This window comes from Sander lucioperca, chromosome 6 (assembly GCF_008315115.2).
Source record: "Sander lucioperca isolate FBNREF2018 chromosome 6, SLUC_FBN_1.2, whole genome shotgun sequence".
NCBI classification, from domain to species: Eukaryota; Metazoa; Chordata; class Actinopteri; order Perciformes; family Percidae; genus Sander; species Sander lucioperca.
This window is the reverse complement of record NC_050178.1, coordinates 40,523,160-40,546,146: the sequence shown is the minus strand read 5'-3', so window position 1 is coordinate 40,546,146 and position 22,987 is coordinate 40,523,160.

Genomic DNA, 22,987 nt, shown 5'->3' with positions numbered 1-22,987 from the left:
TCTGTTGCACGACTAAAACAACCTTTGAACGTACACGTGTTCCACCAAAACAAGTTCCTTCCCGAGGCCATTTTGCAGTGGCACCATTGCTCCGTGTGGAGCTTAGCATTTTTCTCCCATCCACCCTCCTCCACAGCGCTGCAAAGGAAGGTCTGGCAATGCGAGACTACTCTCATGATAAAGTGGTGGAGCATTGTACAGCGGGGTCGCTCATTTCAAAGGGGCAGTGAATTATGTTCAGGAGGCTTATAATCCAACTCACCCTTTTCAGAGAACCAAGTTATGGGGAATGGTGCAGGTCTTCGCTTTTTTTTCACCTGAGGGGCTTATTGAAAGTTATTTAAAATAATAAGCTTTTGTTGAACTATCTCTTTAAATACTGATGATTATGAGTATGAGTACTGAATGAAGTCTTTACATGGGAACAGTTTTTGTCAAAAGTTGCTGCGGTCATCTATTTTAAGAGATCATAACTTTGCTTTGTTTGCATACATCAGAACAGGCTAATCATTCAGGAAGCAAAAGAAGTATATTTTTGATGACGAGACAATAGGCGTGCTTTTGTATTTGGTATTTTGTATTTTGTACATATTTTGATGTGCATTTTCAAGTATCGCATTAGAAAACCTGAATGTAAACGGGAAGGATTTGATGAAAATTCCCTAATCGCGCAAACAAGTTTTCATGCTCGCTTAAGGTGGTTTTGCCTTTGTTGAGAAAGAGTTGATGCGCCACTTGAGATATTGAAACGCCTTTACCGAATAGGTTCTGACAGAGCGAACATTTATGACTATGAAAGAAATCTATTTACATGAAAGAACAATTACAACTTGCACAATTGAACCAAATTCCTGAGGATCTCTCTCCATTTTTCTCTGCACTTTTTGATGTCTTATGTCTTAGATTCTTTTTTTTTTTTACTTGTAATATACAAATTTAATTAGCATTGTTGGAGGGAGCTTGACTCCCAAGATTTTCAGTGACAACGACTGCTTCTGTAATTGTAGTGCATCTGACAATAAGGAGCTTGAAACTTGAAACTCAGTAGACGAGTTAGTAGCCAAATCGAATTGTTTTGTTTCCGGTTTGCAATCTCTGCTTCTACCACTTCTGTTTACTAGAGGATTAAAGCCATGCGTAGCCTATAGTGCTGACTTCTGACAAAACTATGCTGTAGCCTTTATTTTGCTCAAAGCCAGTTGATGGAAATGCGCCTAATTTGCATGTCTTTTTTGCAACATTTCAAAGGTTTGCTTAAAATTTGCTTGACAATGAACGGAAACACAGTGCATGTCTTTATGATAATGCACTGCCAGTAAAGCAAAACATCCACATCTCTACTGCCTGTCCACAAGACAAGCTTAATTATACAGCATACTGGCAGCTGTGACCCAGGAGTTGGAGCGGGCGTCCACCACAAGGTCGGTGGTTCAATCCTTGGCCCCTGCAGTCTACATGCTGAAGAGTCCTTGGGCAATATACTGAATCCCAAATTGCTTGTGAGTGTGCATGTGAATGATTAGGCACTTTGCGTGGAAGCCTCTGTCAGGTGTGTATGAATGGGAGTGAATGCTGTCTTGTGTTGTAAAGAGCTTTGAGTGATCCCTTAGACTAGAAAACTCTATATAAATGCAGTCCATTTTGCTGGCGGAATTGTAACAAGAATTGTGAAACAAGACAAGATTAGCCATGCCTCGTACTTTGAGTTGAAAAGTGTTCCCAGAGTGATGTCTGATGTGTTCAGCACTTACAGTCAGTCACTTTGTCTCCTGTCACGACCATATCATTGATGTAATGAAGCAAGCAGTAGTTATTGCACAACGTCGACTCAGCTGTCATCTCTCAACGTTGGGACAGAAGAGACAGCTGGGGATCTGTCACCAGGATGTCGTGTTTTTCAGGGCTGATCCACAGTTCCTCATCATGTCTCGAATTATTTCACTCATCACTTCTTCCTCCGTGGTTGATTGTGGATGGAGTGCACTCTCTGTGGTACATGGTCCGAGACATGGTCATACAGTATCGGATAGAGTTACTTATCAACTCTGATTGATAGCAAGTTCCAGAATTATGATAAGTTCTTCCTGTCAGGGTTGGCTGCAATGTGTGTTTTACCTCCTCCCAGTCCAGCCGCAGCTACTTTTTGTCTTTATTCACAAGAGATTCTGTTTTGATTAATGCACACATTCTGCCGTCTTCACATCACATGGTTTATATGTGCTGTTTTTTTTTTTAACCTGAAAAGTTTCTTTGTTGTTTTTCTGTCTCCAACCACCTTCCCAATGCTTATCTTTTATAGCGTTCCCAGTACTTTTGGTGACAGACAGACTGTGCTGTTTCACAGCAAACGCCTGATATCACAACGACATCCATGGCCTTGTAGCATCACAGCACTCAAGCTGGAGTTGCTATAGCAACGTGTGATCAGATGGGTTATTTTACTGTGTTTGTGAACATATTGAGGAGATGATGGGGAAAAGATGATTTTATAATTAGTCACCAGCTAGATTGCATTTGGTACGTTTGGTACGGTTGGAATGTAACTTTAAGTGCAATTACGTACGTACTATACAATTTTGGGGTACTGAGGTACCATATATTACTTTGACATTACAACTACAAATGTACAACTACATTTGGAGAAAAATATTGTACGTTTTGCTTCAGCTTTAGTTTCAAGTTACTTTGCAGATTTAGATTATCTATACAAAATATATATCAATATATTATGATATATTATTATAGCTTAAGCTACCCAGCAGTTTATGAAGTAATTAAAATTAGCCCCTCCTTCACCAGCTACAACATTAAAGTGATTATATATTTATTTATTTGATAGAGACAATGCACAGCTCCTTAGCAGTACCAGAGTTAGCTATAAGGTAATTTTCATCTGTAGTCCCTGGGTAGGAGACAGAGGATAACATCTCTGTCAGATGAACACATTAATGCATCACTAATCATAGTCCAGTAATATAATATAATATAATATATATATATATATATGAATTTGAAATGGAACATTCTGCATAATGAGCACTTACTTTCTGTACTTTAAGTATATTTTGATGCTGATACATTTGTGCTTACTTGAGTACGATTTTGAAAGCAGGACTTTTACTTGTTTAAAGAGTATTTTTACTACTACTACTTCTCCTACCACTGCTCATAAATGAACAATGTCAGCCTGTTATTTTTTCTTGTTACTAAAAGGTGCCAGAAAGACTGACGTAATCATAATAATTTGCCCCTCCTCTTTTGGTGACCATCCATGAACGGATGGTCCCTCTGGCAGAAACCTACTGCATTACAGCATCTCCTGAAACAAGCTTTTCAAGAGGAGCCCTTCTGAGATGTGAAATCATGAAGGGCACATATTTCATATCACCCCTTCAGAGGGAGTGCTGCTGACACTTTAGAAAGGTCAGGGCTGGAGGCACCAGCAGCAATACAAGGATTCAATTACAATATGTAGTAAATGTATTTAAGTACTTTATGACCACTGATACATGCAGAATGTGTTTTTTAAAATGGTTTATTTAAGCAAGTTACTAGTAGCACTAGTATATTTAGGTGTGTGTGTGTGTGTGTGTGTGTGTGTGTGTGTGTGTGTGTGTGTGTGTGTGTGTGTGTGTGTGTGTGTGTGTTTGTCTCCCTCTCTTTTTCTCACATACGCATTATCGCTGCCTCTTACCTTTCAGTTTTCACATGTTTTAAGGCTTCAGACTCACCAATAGCTGTTTTGTCTTCCATCTCTCTCTCTCTCTCTCTCTCTCTCTCTCTCTCTCTCTCTCTCTCTCTCTCTCTCTCTCTCTCTCTCTCTCTCTCTCTCTGTCAGCATACAGAATCCTGTATCATTATTCCTAGAGGTAAGACCGTATGAATGTATATGATTCCATTCCATGGCATGGACATTGTTATTGCCAGTCACATCTATCCAGAGAAGGATAAATGTTTCCCCATTACTGCACTCAGAGGCCTCTTTAAAGCCTGCAGATCCATCCACTTCCCTCTTAGCAGGATTTTTTTTTAGCATTCTGCCTCATAGCCAATGGTGGAATTAAAATTAAAATTAGAAAAACTGAGAGGCTGCCAATAGTAGGATATGTTTTTACTCTGTTATAAAATACATCAGAGAGTGCTTTTGAACTATTTTGGTGGCAAAAAAGGTCAGTAGCAAAGGAATAATATGATATATGCAGGTATAACTGGCTGACCTCATGTCATATGTTTAATTTACATTAAATACAATGTAAGACAGAGATTAGTTGTCTATATTGGAACTGTTGTTAAAATGTAAAAATAGAAATGTAGAGCTTATGTCAATCCATCCATCTTCGTCCGCTTATCCGGGGTCGGGTCGTGGGGGCAGCAGCTCTAGCAGGGGACCCCAAACTTCCCTTTCCCGAGCCACATTGGTCAGCTCTGACTGGAGGATCCCAAGGCGTTCCTTGGCCAGGGTATAGATATAATCCCTTCCACCTAGTCCTTCCATGAGGCCTCCTCTCAGCTGGATGTGCCTGGAACACTTCCCTAGGGAGGCGCCCAGGGGGCATCCTTACCTGATGCCCAAACCACCTCAACTGGCTTCTTTTGACACAAAGGAGCAGTATCTCTACTCCGAGCTCCTGATGGCGTGTGTTGGTTGTCAGCATCATTTCAATGCTTTCAATTCATTTCTATGGGAGCAACTGTGCAATGATTTCTAGTAGCGTTCCGGGGAGTTCAATTCAGCTAACTTTATGCAAATGAGGAGCTTTCGGCTCGACGCCTCTCAAAAGATGACGAAAATCTTTTAGACTGACCTTTGTCAATCTGAAATAAAGACAGATTCAGCAACTGCATAGCCTATTTCTTGCTTAAAATGTTTTCAGAAACATGTTTGGGTGAACTATTTTCGTAAAAGAGGTCGTATTCCGAATGAGCTGCCATTATGGTCGGTTTTGAAATCTGAGCAGTCAGCCCCATGTGACGCGTTCGTCCACTCAGCTGCAGCCATCGCGGTTGTTGGAGGGTGGTGACCGTTTTCTTTGCTTGTCAGTGATAAGTGAAGAGAAACTGGTGGCAAGCCCACTAGTGTGCAATGCTGGGAAGCGGGGCAATCCCATCAGCGAAAATAACGCTTATTTGGACACCTACCTTCACAGATGACTGAGTTTCTCACCCTATCTCCAAGGGAGACACCAGCCACCCTCCTGAGGAAACCCGCTTGTACCCTGGATCTCGTTCTTTAGGTCATGACCCAGCCTTTATGACCATAGGTGAGGGTAGGAACGAATATTGACTGGTAGATCGAGAGCTTTGCCTTCTGGCTCAGCTCTCTTTTCGTCACAACGGTGCGATAGAGTGAATGCAATACCGCCCCCGCTGCGCAGATTCTCCAGACAATCTCCCGCTCCATTGTCCCCTCACTCGCGAACAAGACCCCAAGGTACTTGAACTCCTTCACTTGAGGTAAGGACTCATTCCCTACCCGGAATAGGCATATGTCATATTTTTTAATTCTTCAAATGAATTAGATATGCTAAATCATAAATGTTTCTGAGCACTGAAAAAATCCCAGAGTGTCCCAGTATATCTAATATTTCCTTGGCAGCAATGAGATTCTTACTTAGGATGAATGATGAATGTGTACAAATGTAATATAATATTCTGACAAAAGATAGTTTTGTTATGCAAAAAAACGAAAAGATGATCAAATAGACTAGTACTAACCATTCCTCTCTTATAAAGCTGATTACCTTCCAGCAGGTGAATGTGTTTTGTATCGAACATTTAAGTGCCGGAGCTCAGAGGATTTTTCAATGCGGGCATTTGGCCAAGTAAAGGAGCTGTTCCACGTTCAAATGTTTTCATGTCTGTTTATTTATGGCAGGTACAGTACTGGCCAAGATTCTCTGTGCTATTTCTGGCTCTCCTGAAATACACAGTAAGATAATTTTTGTCAAAGGCTTTGAGGGTTTAGTTTAGATTATATGAATGAATACCCATGGTCAATGTGATGATAAAACTCCACAAATTTACTTCTGTACCTTCTGAAACAGAGAGAAAGGCTATGAGGGAGGTGAAGATTATTCGGCCATGCTATTATTATCACAAATCAACTGTATTACTTAAGGCAATACTTCAACATTTTGGGAAATACCCTTATTGGCTTTCTTGTTGAGAGTTAAATGAAACGCTTGATATGTCTGTAGGGTTAATATGAAGTTGCAGCCAGAAGACAGTTATCTTAAACAAAACAACTTTAACATAAAGACAGTAAACAGAGGGAAACAGCTAGCCTTCCTTTGTCCAGGTAACAAAATCTCACTAATTATCACAGTCTTGTTGTCTTGTTGAGTTTGGCAGGCAACCAGAGGAGAGACTCCAGGAAGTGACTTTGCACAGCCAAGACAAAGTTTGGCACATAACACCCCTTAAAAACCAAAATATGTATTTTTACGCTTGAAGTTTTGTACAGACTAAATAAGATATAACATGTTAATTAGTGAGCTTTAGAAGTGCGGGTAGGCAGATTTTGTTAGGCTAGCTGTTTCCCACTGTTTCCAGTCTTTATGCTAAGCTAAGCAGACTTTATATATTATATAGCTTCATATTTATCAAACAGACAAAAGAGAAGTATCTTTTTATCTAGCTCTCAGCAAGTAAGCGAATAAGATTAAAAAAAATAACTATTCTTTTAATTTGCTCTATATCAAAACATAATGAAGAACACAATTACAGGTTATGCTTTTAAATAATATGTAGAGAGTATGACTTTTATGTTGCAAAGCACTAAACTAAGGCTGGAACTAAGAAAACAGCATGTTTTCTTTTTTTATTTGTAGTATGTTTAAGTTTGTTTTTGTCTTAGGTTCGAACCATAGACTATATATGAAGATGGATGACACGTCTCCACTTCCTCCTACTCTACAAAAATGAAGCCAAAATAGTCAGTAGAGATACTGAGTTCCAGTTACGCAAGCTATGGCAGACTGGCTGGTTGGACATCAGTCTCATAGTTTGGCGATCACCTGTAAACAGAACTCAGGCTCCCTGCGGAGGCTGTTCAGACTCCATCAGTGATGTGGTTAGAAGTGACAACACATAAAGACACATAAAAACCACATAAAGACTTACTTACTTACTCACTTACTGTGTGTGTGTGTGTGTGTGTGTGTGTGTGTGTGAGAGAGAGAGAGAGAGAGAGCATCTGAGGGTCGCTTCAGCTTGCATTAAACATGACAGGGATTACATTTCAGAGCAGTTTTCCTTTATTGTACTTGCCAGTGGCTCAAGAGGGAATTCATTAATGAAATTATTTTTCGTGGGGAATACTATTATGTTATCTAACAAAAAGACTGTTCAGATGCATTTATTAGTTTTTATAGTAAAACATGGATATGAAAATTGGAAAGTGAATACCAATGCAAGAAGCAGGAGTTATTGCTTTTCATCACAATGTAGTTCAGAGCCTCTCAGTCGCTAGGACCCCCACATGTCCTGATGTTTGCTACCCATGGTAACTGCTCTGTGTCAATCATTACGCTAGCTACTGCCTCATTGTATTTTTGAGAGTAAAAGGAGGCCAGATGAGTCACGTCTAGAGTTTGAACTCTCCCCTGCAATTCTGCTGCTACTGTGAAAGTCATCTGCAGTGATCTCCAGACTGACATCACATACCACACAATCGGAAGGATGCCAACATTGTTGTTATCTTGTTGTCTACAAGGAAGTAAGGCTTAATAAAGGCTTAGTCACAATCGACTCCACTATTCTCTGTTGAGGCAATGCAGAATGGCCATACTGAAAGTGTTGCTTTACATATCATACCTTAGTAAGATAATTGGAAAACAAGACCAATATTGATTACAGTAATGGGTACTAAAAGTCGTTTTACGTGACTGTTCTAATGACCAAACACTTCCAATATCAGAGCTGATCATCGTGTATTCTCACAGTGAACAAGCTGGCTACAAATATAAGCCCTTATTGCTCCTCATCTGCTGTTTTGATCATGTAACTCCCAACCACCAATTTCTCATTCCTGTGTGGTCAGTTCAATGTTTTGAACCTATTCCAGTCCCCTTATCCTCTTTCTCCAGCACAAATGTGCAGATTTGTGATAGCACCCCGTGGTCTGGAACCATAAATGTGGTCCAACTTCTTTGCTCGACGACCCTGCGTTTTTATTTGCTGGACCTCTCTGCGTTTGCAACCCCGCTGTGCTGCCAAACTTACCTTATTTAAATGAATAAGGAGCCTGCGTTTTTTCACGCAGGAATAAAGTTGGTCTGAATGTGGCGTCAGTGACTCTCTTTTGTATTGTCTCAGGGCCCTGAGTGGATCAGGGTATGGTCTGTAGCAGATATAAATAGATATATACATGAAGCTTCTTGCTGGGATGTGACTTCACACCCTCTCCAAGCCAAAAGGGGAGTTAGCAGTAAGAAAGTACCACTGTGCAGAGGAACTGGACATTTAAAACTGGGAGAAATCCAAAGTTTAAGAGATGACACATTTGATTTGATTAAGCGAAGCCTGCAAGCCAGTTTAGGCAGCCAACTTGAGCCCACCACTATACTTATATGGCATACTTCTCTTACTGCAACAATGATCATCAATCATCCAACTGATCATGGCAGTGTCCTTGAGTTGTCACTGCTCACCTGAAAGGGAGGGAAATTATCGTCACTCCCTGCTGTGCTGTGCTGATCTTGATAATTCCTTGGGGGAGTGGCAAAATCAGAGCATAGATACAAAATATCAACACTACATATTTTACATTCACATAATAATACATTCCACATATATAGTTAAGTAGTTCACTGATCTCAGGACAAAGGTAGGCTATCTTTTCCAATTCCAATTATGATAAATTCAGGTGGTGGGAGTGGGGTTGTGTCACTATTTCCAACCACCAAACATGTTTATTACTGATTAAATATAAAACTCTGAAAATCAGACTTAGGCTATGTTCACACTTTTTTTACAAGAAAAAGTTGATTAGGGCGCTTTTGTAGTGAAAAAAAAAGCTGGCAGTATCCTAGCTAGAGCGCTATGTATGTATAAAACTAAGCGGTGGAGCGAGCTAGAGAAAGAACAGAGAGAGAGAGTGGTGCTGCTAATGTTACATAAAACAAAGCGAGTTCCCTGTACACGGAGCACCCGGTCATACCGTATAAGCGTATAACTCGCTGTGCTCCGACTCCATTTTTCTTGTTATAAAAATGACAGGTCTGGCTTCTCCGCTTCTCATTGGTCGGCTGTCAAAAAAGCGCTTGACGTAGGGCTTTTGTTTCAGAAAAGTTGAACTTTTTTCAACTTCAAAAAGACGCTCCGAGCTGCAAAAAAGAAGTCGGCGGTGGCGTTTAAAAAAGCACTCAGGACTTTTTTTGAAAACACGGTTTACTCCATAGGATTATAATGTAAAACAGACGCTAGCAGCTTAAAAAAGACGCCAAGTGTGAACATAGCCTAAGAGGGCATGGAACTGTTGCAATAAATCACGCTCAGTGGGCCGTGTAATGGCAGCATTATAATAAGTCTCATTTTCACACTGATATGACTGGTCAGATTTAGTTTAACTTGGAGGGAACTTACAACATATTACTGACTGTAACAAGGTAGGTTGGGCATTAAATGTCATTTTAAGATCCTCAGTGTACAACCTACAATAAATCTGTTATCAAAACCTGGTACATGCAGCTACTGTATGCAGAAAGTCTGTTATATGACAGTTTGGCTCATCTGAGTTCGACCCTGTGAATTTATAGTTACGTGATCTGAGTTGCCCTACTGTGAACGACTTTTGAATCACAGCCGCCACACCAACAGAGGTGTTTAGACAGATAGTTTCCATGACAACATTATTTGATAAGCTCTCTCAAAGCGAACAAAAGTGAGGAATACAAAGCCACCTACTCAATAAGTCGGACTGGTTAAAGCAACTCTATCACTGCTTTATGCAATTTGGATGTCAGTTTTGCACAATGACAGAGGTTCTTTCTGGTGGAGGGCAATTTTGTATGTCTTTGTGATTCAAAATCCAATTGCATCCAGTGTACACAGCGTTCATATCAAGGTGCTGCCACTGATGTGCTGGCAAAATAGATGAGGAGAACAGAACACATAGAAATGTGATAAATGATAGTCAGTTTAGCTTAATAGATGGAGAGAATAAAAGTAATTCCCTTTCAACTAAAGTATTTTTTTAACTAAAAAAAGTTATTATAAAAAATACTTTTTGGAATTACTTTCTTTTTACAAAAAAATGACATAACACAGAAGTTTTGTGACATAGCTCATATGCCAAAACAAATTACATGTTTATATACCAGCATTAGAGATGATTCATAAGTGTCAACAATTACAGTAAATGCAATGATCATTGAGAGGATGACAGAACTTTCTGATGCAACCATGGCAACGTAGAGAATAGGATCCAGCATCTTGATAGGCTGTCACTGCTGCGACGAGGCTGCCTGGTTGCATAACGCTCTCAACCTTGACTTTGATGTGTTCCTCTTTATATCGTTGTACCTGCAGTGAATGTTCATGTACTGTGTTTGGACGAATACAAAATTATTGCATTTAATGGTGAGAGTGGTAAAAGTGATACAGGACAGCCTAAAGGAAAAAGGGTCAAAGATCAATTTCTGTTTCCACTTCCTAGAGGCATTAGTCTGCATATAAAATCTGCATTCTCTTCGTATGTTAATAATGTTATCCATTGCTCATACAGTACACACGACACAGCAAGAACACAGTGAAAACAAGTAGCACACAAATTACTGTAACGGTCTGTTTGTGTCTGTTTGTGTGTGTGTGTGTGTGTGTGTGTGTGTGTGTGTGTGTGTGTGTGTGTGTGTGTGTGTGTGTGTGTGTGTGTGTGTGTCTGTGTGTGTGTGTGTGTGTGTGTGTGTGTGTGTGTGTGTGTGTGCAGGGTGGCATAGCTGAAAAAACTTTGCAAACTATGCTTCCTGCAGACTTAGGCAGCAAAGAGAGTTTAGCTTCTATCAAAGCCATCTGGTGCTCCTTTAATAAAACGTGTTTGAAGTGTGTCTTATTTTTTTCAACTGGTCTCTCTGTTTACACAATGCCGCATGGCGTATAGAAGAGAGAACACAGCGCATGCAGCAGCGGCATGAAGAGAACAGGAAGACGAAAGGTGTGTGTGTGTGTGTGTGTGTGTGTGTGTGTGTGTGTGTGTGTGTTACAGCTGTTGGCAGTGGGCGGGTGTTGGGGGATGTGGGTGCAGAGAATGAGAGTATAAATGTCACTTTAAAATGCAGTGCCTTCTCTCTAATACATGTCCGTCACTTCACCCGTTTACAATCTGGTTATAATTTGTCCCTTGATAGAGACACTGCATGGATTTCATAATAAAGCGTGTTATGAATCATAAAAGAGGACAGCCACATTTATATATTTTCAAGGAGTCTATTAAAAAGTTAGAGACTAATTGTGACAAATTATACATTTTCTAAGATCTAAAGGTTTTACAGTGATGATCATTTCTTTTCTTTTTTCCTAGCAACATGAGCAAATGGTTCTTCCATGGATTTATAGAGTCCATACACAGCAAGCCATGAGAGATGCAGTTATTAAGAAGTGAGTCTTCCTGTGTGTGTCGGAGTAGAGATGAGGGGGGTTCATTGGTAAGAGGAAAACAGAGAGCAGAGGAACTGACCTCAGAAGAGGAAATTTTCTCTGCTCTTAATTACCAGCAATTCCAGGGAGAAAAGATGTTCATCTGCACTGCTAGCACTGTGTCTTCTTTTTTTCTTTCTCCACAACCCCCCTCCACTCTTGCTCTCACACGGTATCATTGGAAAAACACCCTCAGCCCTTTGTCACATCCTCATTTAATGAAGCTCCTGTGGACAGGAATTTTCACCAAGTTCCAGGATTACTCATGAATATTTCAGTGGTATATGAGGTATGTGCCATGGTCCATAGCTTGTGGAGAAGACTGACTGGATCAACACGTTATCCCCATCATCTTCCAATGATGTTACAGCAGCTGGAGAAGCAATCTCCGCTCCACCAACCTGACTGGCTATAGCTGTCAACCATCTCAGTGATGGGAGAACATTGGATGCATGCTGAAGAGAGTGATTGGTGATTTAACTCATAGCGAGAGGGGGTCAAAAATGATTCCTACATGTCGATTTGCATTACCAAGACTTGCTGTATTACTACTTCTTATCTGTAGCATCCCACGGTGCCTAATGAGTCTCATTAGAAAGCAGTTACAGACGGTAAAACATAAATATGTGTGCACAGATTGTTTTGGATGCATTTCAGCTTACACTAGATATGCTGGGAAGCACTGACCTTGTCACGCAACACATATTTTATACCTCAGCAAACTCCATATGGCTCTAAGTGGAATCAGTGTGCGGGCAAATTGCGCTGAAGATAATGTATCAAATAACAGGCTAAATCCAATTTCACAAACATATCCCCTTGAGGTAAGCTTCAGATAGCTTGACTGCTGATCCCTACTTGCACACACACACACACACACACACACACACACACACACACACACACACACACACACACACATTGAGAGAGAGCGAAAAGAGAGGCAGCAATCCCTAATTGTATTCCTATAGATATCAGAGAAATTCAATTTTTAAGGGAGCGCACATCTTTCATTTTGTCACAATCCATCTAACAGTGGGTGCTTACAATCTATAAATTCACATCTTCCAATAGCAGCCAGGCAGTGCTCGAATTACATGGGAGCCAGAGGGAGCCGAGCTCCCATAGAGTGAGGACTGGCTCCCATGAAAGCAAGAAAGTCAAAAATCTGAGGGGGTCTCTCATATCTGAAGGTGATCTGAATATGTGGCATTGTAATTTAATCTTAAACAATGCTCATTAGCCATCCCTGTGTCTCTTACCATTAAAGCCGTTAAATTAAAATATAAAATATAGGCTACTACGGGACGTAAACCTGAGCCTACCCTACGCTCATGAACGCAGCATGACTGCACTTCACCACCACACCACTAGGCTATGTGAGCAAACCGCATAGGCTACCATCCATTTGACAGCACTCGCAAGTCCGAAGAAGTCACCGTGCTTTTAGCTTAATGTGCTTTTGAGGTAAATACCACCAATACATCTTAAATATAAATACATCTGTAGCTATCCTCTGCCATTCAGAGCTTCAGTGAATAGGCTACCCGACAACATCTCAGTGCAAATTCCAAAATTGTTCGTCTATTTATTTTCACGGTTCAACACACAAGACGACTGGTGTTGTTATCACAATTTCTGCCAGTTAGTGCATTTTCCCTGTGTATAAGTTAAAGACTACATGCATTATTGTGTTTGACTGGTCTGGTTCAAATGAGTTACGTTTTATTTAATTGTGAAATTGAGAATGACACTTGCGAACTTGAAATGAAATATGGACTATTACAATCAATAATATATTGAAATTAATTAAAAGGAATCCATTTCTGTAAAAAAAACAATCTCTCTGTCTGTTATGTGCGTATGTCAATAGCCTAGGCCTACCATGCGCATATACTGCACAAAAGCGCCACTCGCGCCTAGGCTATTTAATTGTATAGCCTTGTTAGGCTATGCATGCTGGGGTGAAGTGCCGTTACTCCATCAGTAAACCTTTATTGGCTTGTTAATCCCAAACACATTGAGCTTGGAGTGAGGCATGAAGAAAGGAGATTACATCCCACAGGTCTCCTTGGTCAAATGGACACACACAGATAACAATATACAATGATTTTCCCACTTACCTTTGCAGTTCACAATATACAGTCTTCTAGTCTCACCAAAGGCACAGCATGTGAATGACAGATAATAATGCTAAATAATATAATGCAAAATTGACAGATTAAAACACCTGATATTTTACATGACAATGGGAAAAAGCAAATATACGTGCTCACAGGGCAGATTTATAGCTTTGCTATACCTAGTCTGGGGGATATACATTGTTGGCAAATAGAGGCTTTTCTCATTACACATTTGCTTGTAATCCACAAGAGTGTTTGGTCAGTTATTGGTCCCTGATTCAGGGTGGTGCCCCGTTTTGATTGTTTGTCAATTTGGTAAAGTTATTAATACCCATATTCATAACTTTATTAATATTGATAAAACATCTTTGATAAATTGGCAATAATTGAATCTGTACCTACCAAGAGTAAAAGGAAATCTGTCCGGTGTGCATTCTCAGCGGTTGTTCCCTCCAGCAAAAGTCCAGCATGTTTACCTGTCATCAAACTGTACAAATTGGAAATACTATTAGAGGCAATTAAAGCCAATCATACCTAATTATTAGGACTGTCAAAATAACGCAGATTAATCCATTCCATATTGACGTTTGACCCGGAGCCGTTCTAGCCACCATTGGACTGTAAAATGAAGGAGGGAGACGAGAATGTGCTGCCTGGATCATTAATTGGAACATTTACTCATACAAATCTTCTTCCGGAATAGGGTTGGGTACCGAAATCTGGTGCCACTGATATGTCTGCGCTTCTCTCTGGTGCTCTAAAACAGACATTACAGGCAACACAAACACTGCTGCACGTGACGCTAGTTAACACTATACTCAACAGCAGCTAACGTTAGCCTACCGCTAGCTAGTAGCTGGATTAAAAACGATTAAAATGCTGACAGCTAACACTAAACGGTGTAAAGTTTGTCTGTATTTCACTGTAGAGGATTCAGGTGTAACAATCTGCTAGCCTGACATCGCCATACTCAGATTCTAGTCAGAATGTGAGTCTGAAACCGCTCCATTGGGCTGTGATTATGGGGCGAGTTCCAAACATATACGGTCTATGGTTCCAACCGAACAGGGAAAGAAAATTCCTTTGCACTCATTGGAGAGACCTACAACCAATCAGAGCAACGGAACTCAACTCAACTGTCAACAGACCGCAACAGACTAGACGGTGTTTCATCTCCATAGCAACCACTCTTTGCACAATGCACTTCTGTCCTAACTCCCGACTTTTAGACTTTTTTGAAGCTGGATATATCATTTGTTTCGTCTAAATATGAATGTGGATAATGTTAGTGATAGTGACATGCTTGCTACAGTTGCATTTCTAGAGATGAATTGGCGAAAACGTTTTATTTCTCTGATTCACGGCTTTGTTCTAACGCAGCTGGGCGCTCCCTCTCTTCAGTCACTCTCTAGCTCGCTCTACCATATAACGTTACCGTGCTTTCGGGAGTTGTTGAGGCTCCGCTCCGGCTAAAACTCTGCCATTTCGTAAAGCTGTTTGTAATGTGGAAATAAAATGGATTACTGATAATTTCATTTCTATAGTTTAACGCTGACTTTACCAGCTGACTTCTCTATTGGCCGTTGAAACAGGTGAAGTCTCTTACGTTCTAAAACCAGCCTCTGTGACTCGAACAGCTGAGTCGCAGCGACACCATCAGCTGTGTGTAAAAACCATAGACTGTATATAAGAATGGACCAACAGATCCCGTTGATCTGGACGGAGACCAGTGAAGGCCGTTAGAAGCACTTTTCCGGTGAGCGCTGAGTGTTACTGCGCAGCCTCCAACTGAGAGAGACGACGTAAATGTGACGTGAGCAACGTGTCTGAAAGTTGTAAGTCTTCTGGTAGCTGTGCCAAGAGATCATCATTCCAATCATTCCCAATCTTGCAGAGACGGAGAGTGTAGGTATATGTAAGGAGATAACATGGACACAGGCTAATTATTGCTAACTAAAATGCTAGTTAACATTAGTAATTACACTTAAACAGCTAATGTGAGACAAAACTGCCTGCACGCTTCTCCTGTACTATACGGTAATTCCTCTACTATGCGACAGTAAGTCACGTGGTTATGACACAATCGTTAGCCTATTTTTATAAAAACGTCTGCTATGGAGCCATAACGTGAGGTACAAGGTAATGGAGCCTTTTATACATTGTCGTGTTTCTTTAGAAATAAACAATGGACAAATAGAGTCTTTAAACGTTTCAGATGTAAAGTTATTCGCTGTCAAAGTGGCGCCAAAATGCAGTCAATGGAATGCTAACGGGGGGTGATTGCTTTGTAGCATTAAAATGGCGCCATAGGAGGTTCGCGGTCCGAGGAGAAGCTTACCCCCTTGGTAAAAACACAGACGGTGCGTTCAATGAAACTGGTAATTTACAGCATCGTGGTGCATTCAAAGTTATTGTTAAATGTCCTTTTCCCATCTGGTGGTTGTTTTTGTCATTCAACAGCAATTTATTAGTGAAATAAGTTATTGTTATAGTTATTACATTATTATTAAATCATTTAATTTTGACCATATGGCATTAGCAATAAACAAGTTCTTTAATGTCGCCAACTGTTGTTTAGTACCTTTCTTTTTTATTCTTTTTTTTTAACTTTATTAAAAAGTATCGGTTCAGGCACCGTTAATTATGTATGCGATTAATTTAGATTAATTAATCACAGAGTATGTAATTAATTCGATTACATTTTTTAATTGATTGACAGCCCTACTAATTATGTTTATGTATTTTATTTGACCTTTATATTTTTCAGGCAAGTCATTAAGAACAGGTTCTTATTTACAATGGCGGCCTGACAACAAATAATTTGTGGCCTGGCAAATGTCAGGCCACAAATACACAAATACACACAACCGCTGAGAAGACACAGTGGTTGTTCCCTCCAGCAGAAGTCCAGCATGTTTACCTGTCAGCAGACTGTACAGTACAACTCAAAACTCCCTCCAGCCAAACACCTCAGTGAGGTAGTGTAGCTCTGTGTTTCTCCAGAATATAGAAACCCTTCAGGGCAGGATCTGGCACAAGGCACGAATATGGAGTTAAACACCCACAAAGAAAGACGGATGACATGTTCAGCAACAGTCTTCTATGGATTATGCTTTTGAACAGTGACACAGTAGCAAAATTAATTTTAAGGGAAAGGCAGAATATCATCAAGATATCCACATCATTATATACTACACAAACTACATAGTCAGTGTCTACGGATCTTAAACTCACTGAATTGACTATGAAACTGAACTGAACAAAATGATTTGACTCAGCAAAGTGATCGTAGTTGTAATTTACACCTCTCTCAGCTACCATTGTAATGTTGTATCATAGTGGACCAAAGATAGTATATACTGTATATGGTATAACCAGATGCTATTGTTTATTGCTGGTTCGTCACACATATTGCAATCCTTCACATAAAATAGATTTTTTAATTATTCTTTAAAAAAAAGACAGTGAATTCTTGACATGAGATGTGTCACTGTTCAAATTGTATTTTATGTCATTTAAACTGTATGTATATCTATTGATTTTTCTTTCTAGCCCTCCTTCCCATTTCCGTAAGTGGCTTTGCCACTTGTCAGGCCGCCATTGTAAATAAGAACCTTTTCTTAATGACTTGCCTGAAAAATATAAAGGTAAAATAAAATAAATAAACATAATTAGGTATGATTGGCTTTAATTGCCTCTAATAGTATTTCCATTTTGTACCTGCGTGTAAAATCACAAGGTCCTGCCTTCATGCTGAATGTAATTATTGATGTCTTGATCCCATTTAAACTGCTGGCTCACGCGCTGTTTCTTTATTTGCTAAGTGACGTTTGTGCCGGCCTTGTATCTCCTCTCAGAAGAAAAGATAAATCGCTGAGAGCAGACTGTAGGCCGAAGGAGCAGAGGACACAATGGCTTAGTTAGCAAAAGCCCTGAGGAGAGCAGTGTCATTCACTAACTCCCCACAGAGACCCACTGGACCTCAAAAAGCTCCCCACTGGGAACATTAGAGAAACAGGCCTTGTGGCTAGACATGCATGCACACACTCGCACACACACAAACACACATATACACACAAACACACACACACACACACACACACACACACACACACACACACACACACACACACACACACACACACACACACACCGCTACTTATGGAAGAGGAAGAAAATGATTATTGTCAAGGTTTGGCAAAAAGGGTTTGGTGAATATGTAACCATACATTCATGATCGTATTTATCAAAAGGCTAAAAAAAGGCTTTTTTCACTCCTCAGAGAATCAAAGGCTGTCTCTCCTTGCTGCTTGCTCTTCTGAGATAACCTCAGGATCTTTTAATGAACAAGTTAGACTGAACAAAACTATTCATAATGTATGTTGTGCAAGAACAGCATTGTTATCACACTTTCTTCAGGGAAACATCATCTATTATCCAGTGTATCTCTTTGTATTGCTCTGCTCTTCATCTATTTCTGCCACAAGCCACTCACGCAACACCAGCATACAACTTCACCTCACATGTCTTTCTAACTCCTGGGTCCCCAGTATAATCTATATTAAGACTCATAACAAATACAGATTTGCTACTGTTCTGCTGATATCATGACCTGGTTGATTTGTGTTTTGCTTTTACTTTTCATCTTCTGGCCACAAACGCTGTTGATCCCTGAGGCTGTCCAGCTGCTCAATGGCTGGTGTTGGTGGTGGAGGAAAAAAGCTTTGCTACTCTCTTCAAACATATTTTTGCCTACAGCTCAAGTCACATTGTGTATGTTTATTCTGCTGAATCACCATTTGTCTAGCATTGCTCATGACAGCGCACTGGAAACATATTGGTGTAAACATTTAGCAACAAATGAACACAAGCATTGGCAATGTTTCACTGTGTGGACCATCAGGAATGCAAGACCATAATAATTAAAGCTGCAGAATTGCTTGAGCAGAGCCACACCTCAATGGCGCCTCTTCTGGCATCCCTAAAAATACCAACCCGGTCTCATGCCAATGATCACGCTATTTAGATTTATTGAATCGTGTACAGGTCACTATTTTCTCGTTTATTTCGTGTACATTTCACAAACTGCCATGACACTGGGCTGCTGCTCTGGGGGACACAACAACGGGGAAATGAAACGCCACATGCCGGCGACAACAAGGGGACGGACCGCCACACGTGGGACGCGATCCCCTGGCGCAGGGACACGATCCGCGGCCTCTGTGGCACGCAACAACGTGGACATGAAAAGCCACACGCCGGCCACAACAGCGGGATGGTTGTGGTTAGGAAAAGAAGAACGGGGAAAGGAACCGTCACACGCAGGAGCACCGACAACAACGGGACGGTTGTGGTTAGGAAGAGAATAACGCGGAAAGGAACTGCAACACGGCGGACGCGATCCCCGGTCTCCGGGGTGAAAGTCCTGTGTTGTTTGACCCATCCACCACCCCGACCATCCTCCCTGCGCGGATTTTTGCCTTATCAATACTACTCGCTACCGTAATCGTTCTGTGATCATGAAATATGCTTCCCATTGAAATACATTACTTTAAAATTCGTGCTCACCACACGGAAATAACAACATTAACGTGTTCAGTACACGAATCAATAGATTCAATAACGTGACCATTTCACGAACTGCCATGAGACTGGGCTGAAAAATACCCACCTACTGTAACTCTCTCCTCCAAATTACTCTCGCATTCTGCTTCTAAAATGGTCAAATGTATCTGGTTGATGGTGTAATCTTTGCTAGTGAAAGCCAGCAAATTCAACCCCTCACAGATGCTGACCGTGGAATTTTAATGCCAGAGCTCACGTGCAATTTTCCGTTTTTGTTTTACCACAGAGGCAAAAAGGAAAGAGCTAATAAAAAAAGATTAAGGTTATAGTGTGGGATGTTGTGTTTGTGTAATCATCACATTTTGATATGTGTTAATGGCATGATATTAAACATTCCCTTCAAAGCATGTTTTACTAGGGCATAAACATAATCAATTGAGTTGGAGATATACAGTGCAGACACACCAAACCATAAAGGAGCATCTTAACTCCTTTATCCCTTATCCAACTCTCTGAAATGATAAGCTTAAAAGCTTAAAGCTGTTAAAATGTGAACCGCAAGCATTTATAATGAGGTAAACACAAGTGGCTCCAAATCTGAAGTAGAAAAAAAAGCATCCTGCTTTTTTAATACCTAAGACTAATTAGACTAAGACTAACTAAATTGTTTTCATGAGAAAGTGCCAGACTCGTGGGCAGAAGATAAGGATTTGAGCATTTGTTGTGCTGTTGTAACAAAATTCCAGCAGAAAAAGAAAAAAAAGATTTGTTGGAAAAGAAATAGTAAAATATTTAACATAACATGAATATTGATGTGGCAGGTGGAGACTAAACCAGAGTAAAACAACAACAATGATTATATTTGAGTCATACAGCACCACACTAACCTGAATCACTGCGTACACCACCCACTCTGTTTTGAACTTTGAATATGATGTATAATTTCAGTACGGCATATTTTTATGTCTCTTGCATGGCCACTCTTCTTGTCGCAAGTAACTTATCCAACATTGAATTCCAAACTTGTGATACAGTATATATATATATATATATATATATATATATATATATATATATATATATATATTATAAAGTTGTTGGCTTCAGTGCTGTCACTTTCAATCCTGCAGGGGAAATGCCAGCAACCTATTACAGTAAGATGAACAAACGCACAAATGGCAACCACAGGAGGTGCTGTTCTGTGTTGACCCTCTGAGGATGTTTGTGGTGTGACCTGGGGACACAAATTCTGACAGACAAACTCCACCAGGAGCTTCTCTTTTCGACAAGTGGACCCCCTACCACCCATGAGAGCTCTGATGTGCGTCAGTGGCTGAATGTTACCACGACCTCCTACATAGGAGCAAGACACCCAGACTGAAAGACACACAAAATGACTAGAATTTCGGCATTGTAGTCGTTGTGCATCTTTTTTGTGTGTCAGTCTGCGTGAGCATCTCTTTATAGTCATTTTGCATCTCTTTATAGACCCAATCACAATGTTTGTTTACAATAACATCCAGTTAGAAAACCCCTGTGTCCCGTACATACAATGTAACGGCGCTGAGCAAACGGGGGCGAGGAACAACTGAATATACTCTCATCTCTTTCATCTAAAATGCATGTTTGATGTTTTCACAAGTCAACACTTTCCCTAACATTAGGTTGGAGACCTAATTTATCTGTTGGGCCACAGACTCAAGAAAAGACACTACCCTACTAACACTACCCAAACTAGCAGTCAGTCCAACCGGCAGTGAGATGTTGCTGTTCATAATGCTAGATTCAAAGAAGCAAGCAAAGCAACACAGTACAGAAAGGAAGCACAGCAGAGACCTCAGATAGGTCAGACCACCGTGTTTACAGTAACTATATATCTTTAAACTTTACAGTTACGACTTACAATGACAAAAGAAATAAAAAAGTTAGCTGATTTCACATAATTCCACAATTCAAATCAACTGTAATTTGTCTTCCCAGAAGTGATGTTTGTGTTAGCGCAACGTCATTTGCGCCTCTTTAAAGTCATTTTGTGTCTTTTTTTATAGACTTTTTGCGTCTCTTTACAGACTTTTTGCTTCTCTTTTAGTCATTTTGCGTATTTTATAGTCATTTTGCATCTCTTCTTAGTCATTTTGTGTCTTTTAATAGTCATTTTGTGTCTCTTTATAGTCGTTTTGCGTCTATTTAAAGTCTCATGCCCAGAGGCCGAGGGGGCCCAGGGGGCCCAGGGGGCCCAGGGGGTCGGGGCCCCTCAGGTCGGCATGTACCTGGTTAGCCCGTTTAGGACATACCTACTGTGTTACTAACTAAGTGTTCAGCATATCCACCACCACTGAAAAAAATATTAAAGTCCTGCAACAACTGAGTGTTTGATGTGGGTACTTACATGAAAAGAAATGCAAGAAAAATCAACATCGTAGGGAGACTAGATACATTGTAATAGTGAGTGAAAACCAGGCTGAGATGTGAATTAAGCCTCCTAAGCTAGCCTGCTGCTCAATGCACCCCACACAGTGTCTGCATTACAAGCAGCTGGTAGGTGGTGATGTAGCTGACGTCTGCATGTGGGCAGATTGTAAGTTTTTTTCAAGGAGATAAGAGGCTCTCCATTGACTGGGAAGATGGACTGCTTTCATACAGCCAAAAGTCACAAGTGATGATCTGCTGTAAGAAAATGTTAGAACATGTTTTTTCTCTGCTTCCTTCCTTACAATAGACCCAGACTTTCCTTAAGACTTACCGGGCTGGTTGCCATAGTTTTGGAAGGCGGTAGAAAAACACAGCTGAAAGATGAAATTATTTATAAAAGAACAAAACAAGTCTCCTGCGTTGAGCTCGACTGTGCACATGCACAGCAGAGTATGCTAATAACATCCTGCCTAAAAAAAGACAATAGACGGTGGATGCAAAAATTACATGGCTGCATGAATACATTACTAGAGTCGTTGTTTTGGATGCTGTCCATTCATTTCATTAATAGATTAGTGTATTTTTGGCTACATGGATGGTGCATTTGCTGAATTCTTAATACCATGCCTACACTGAAATGTTCTGTCAACATTTTTAACTCTGTCCTTAATCCAAGATTCCAAATGGCATTATTCATCAATAACTCTTTTTATTTCAGGTTTATCTTTAAAACTGATAACCATGCATCATTGAGAACCAATTGTTCTGTGTGTGTGTGTGTGTGTGTGTGTGTGTGTGTGTGTGTGTGTGTGTGTGTGTGTGTATGTGTGTGTGTGTGTGTGTGTGTGTGTGTGTGTGTGTGTGTGTGTGTGTGTGTGTGTGTGTGTGTGTGTGTATGTGTGTGTGTGTGTGTGTGTGTGTGTGTGTGTGATGTGTGTGTGTGTGTGTGTGTGTGTGTGTGTGAAATGAAATAACAATAGAGTAATCTGCAACCCAATCCTCTTGACACAGATACATTGTTTGATAAGGCAGATTTGCAAAGCTGGGGGTGGCCAACATGAATACACTTTCCCTATTTATTTTTTTTCAATTTGGATGATGTGTTTAGAAAATTACTATTCTATGCAAAATCTGGGATTATTTATGCTTTTGAGATGAACAAAAAAACAAAAACAATGCTCTTGTGCTGCATGTCCCGCCTTGCTCCATCACTATTGGGGGGAGTGGGGGCAATTTGTAAATACTTAACATGA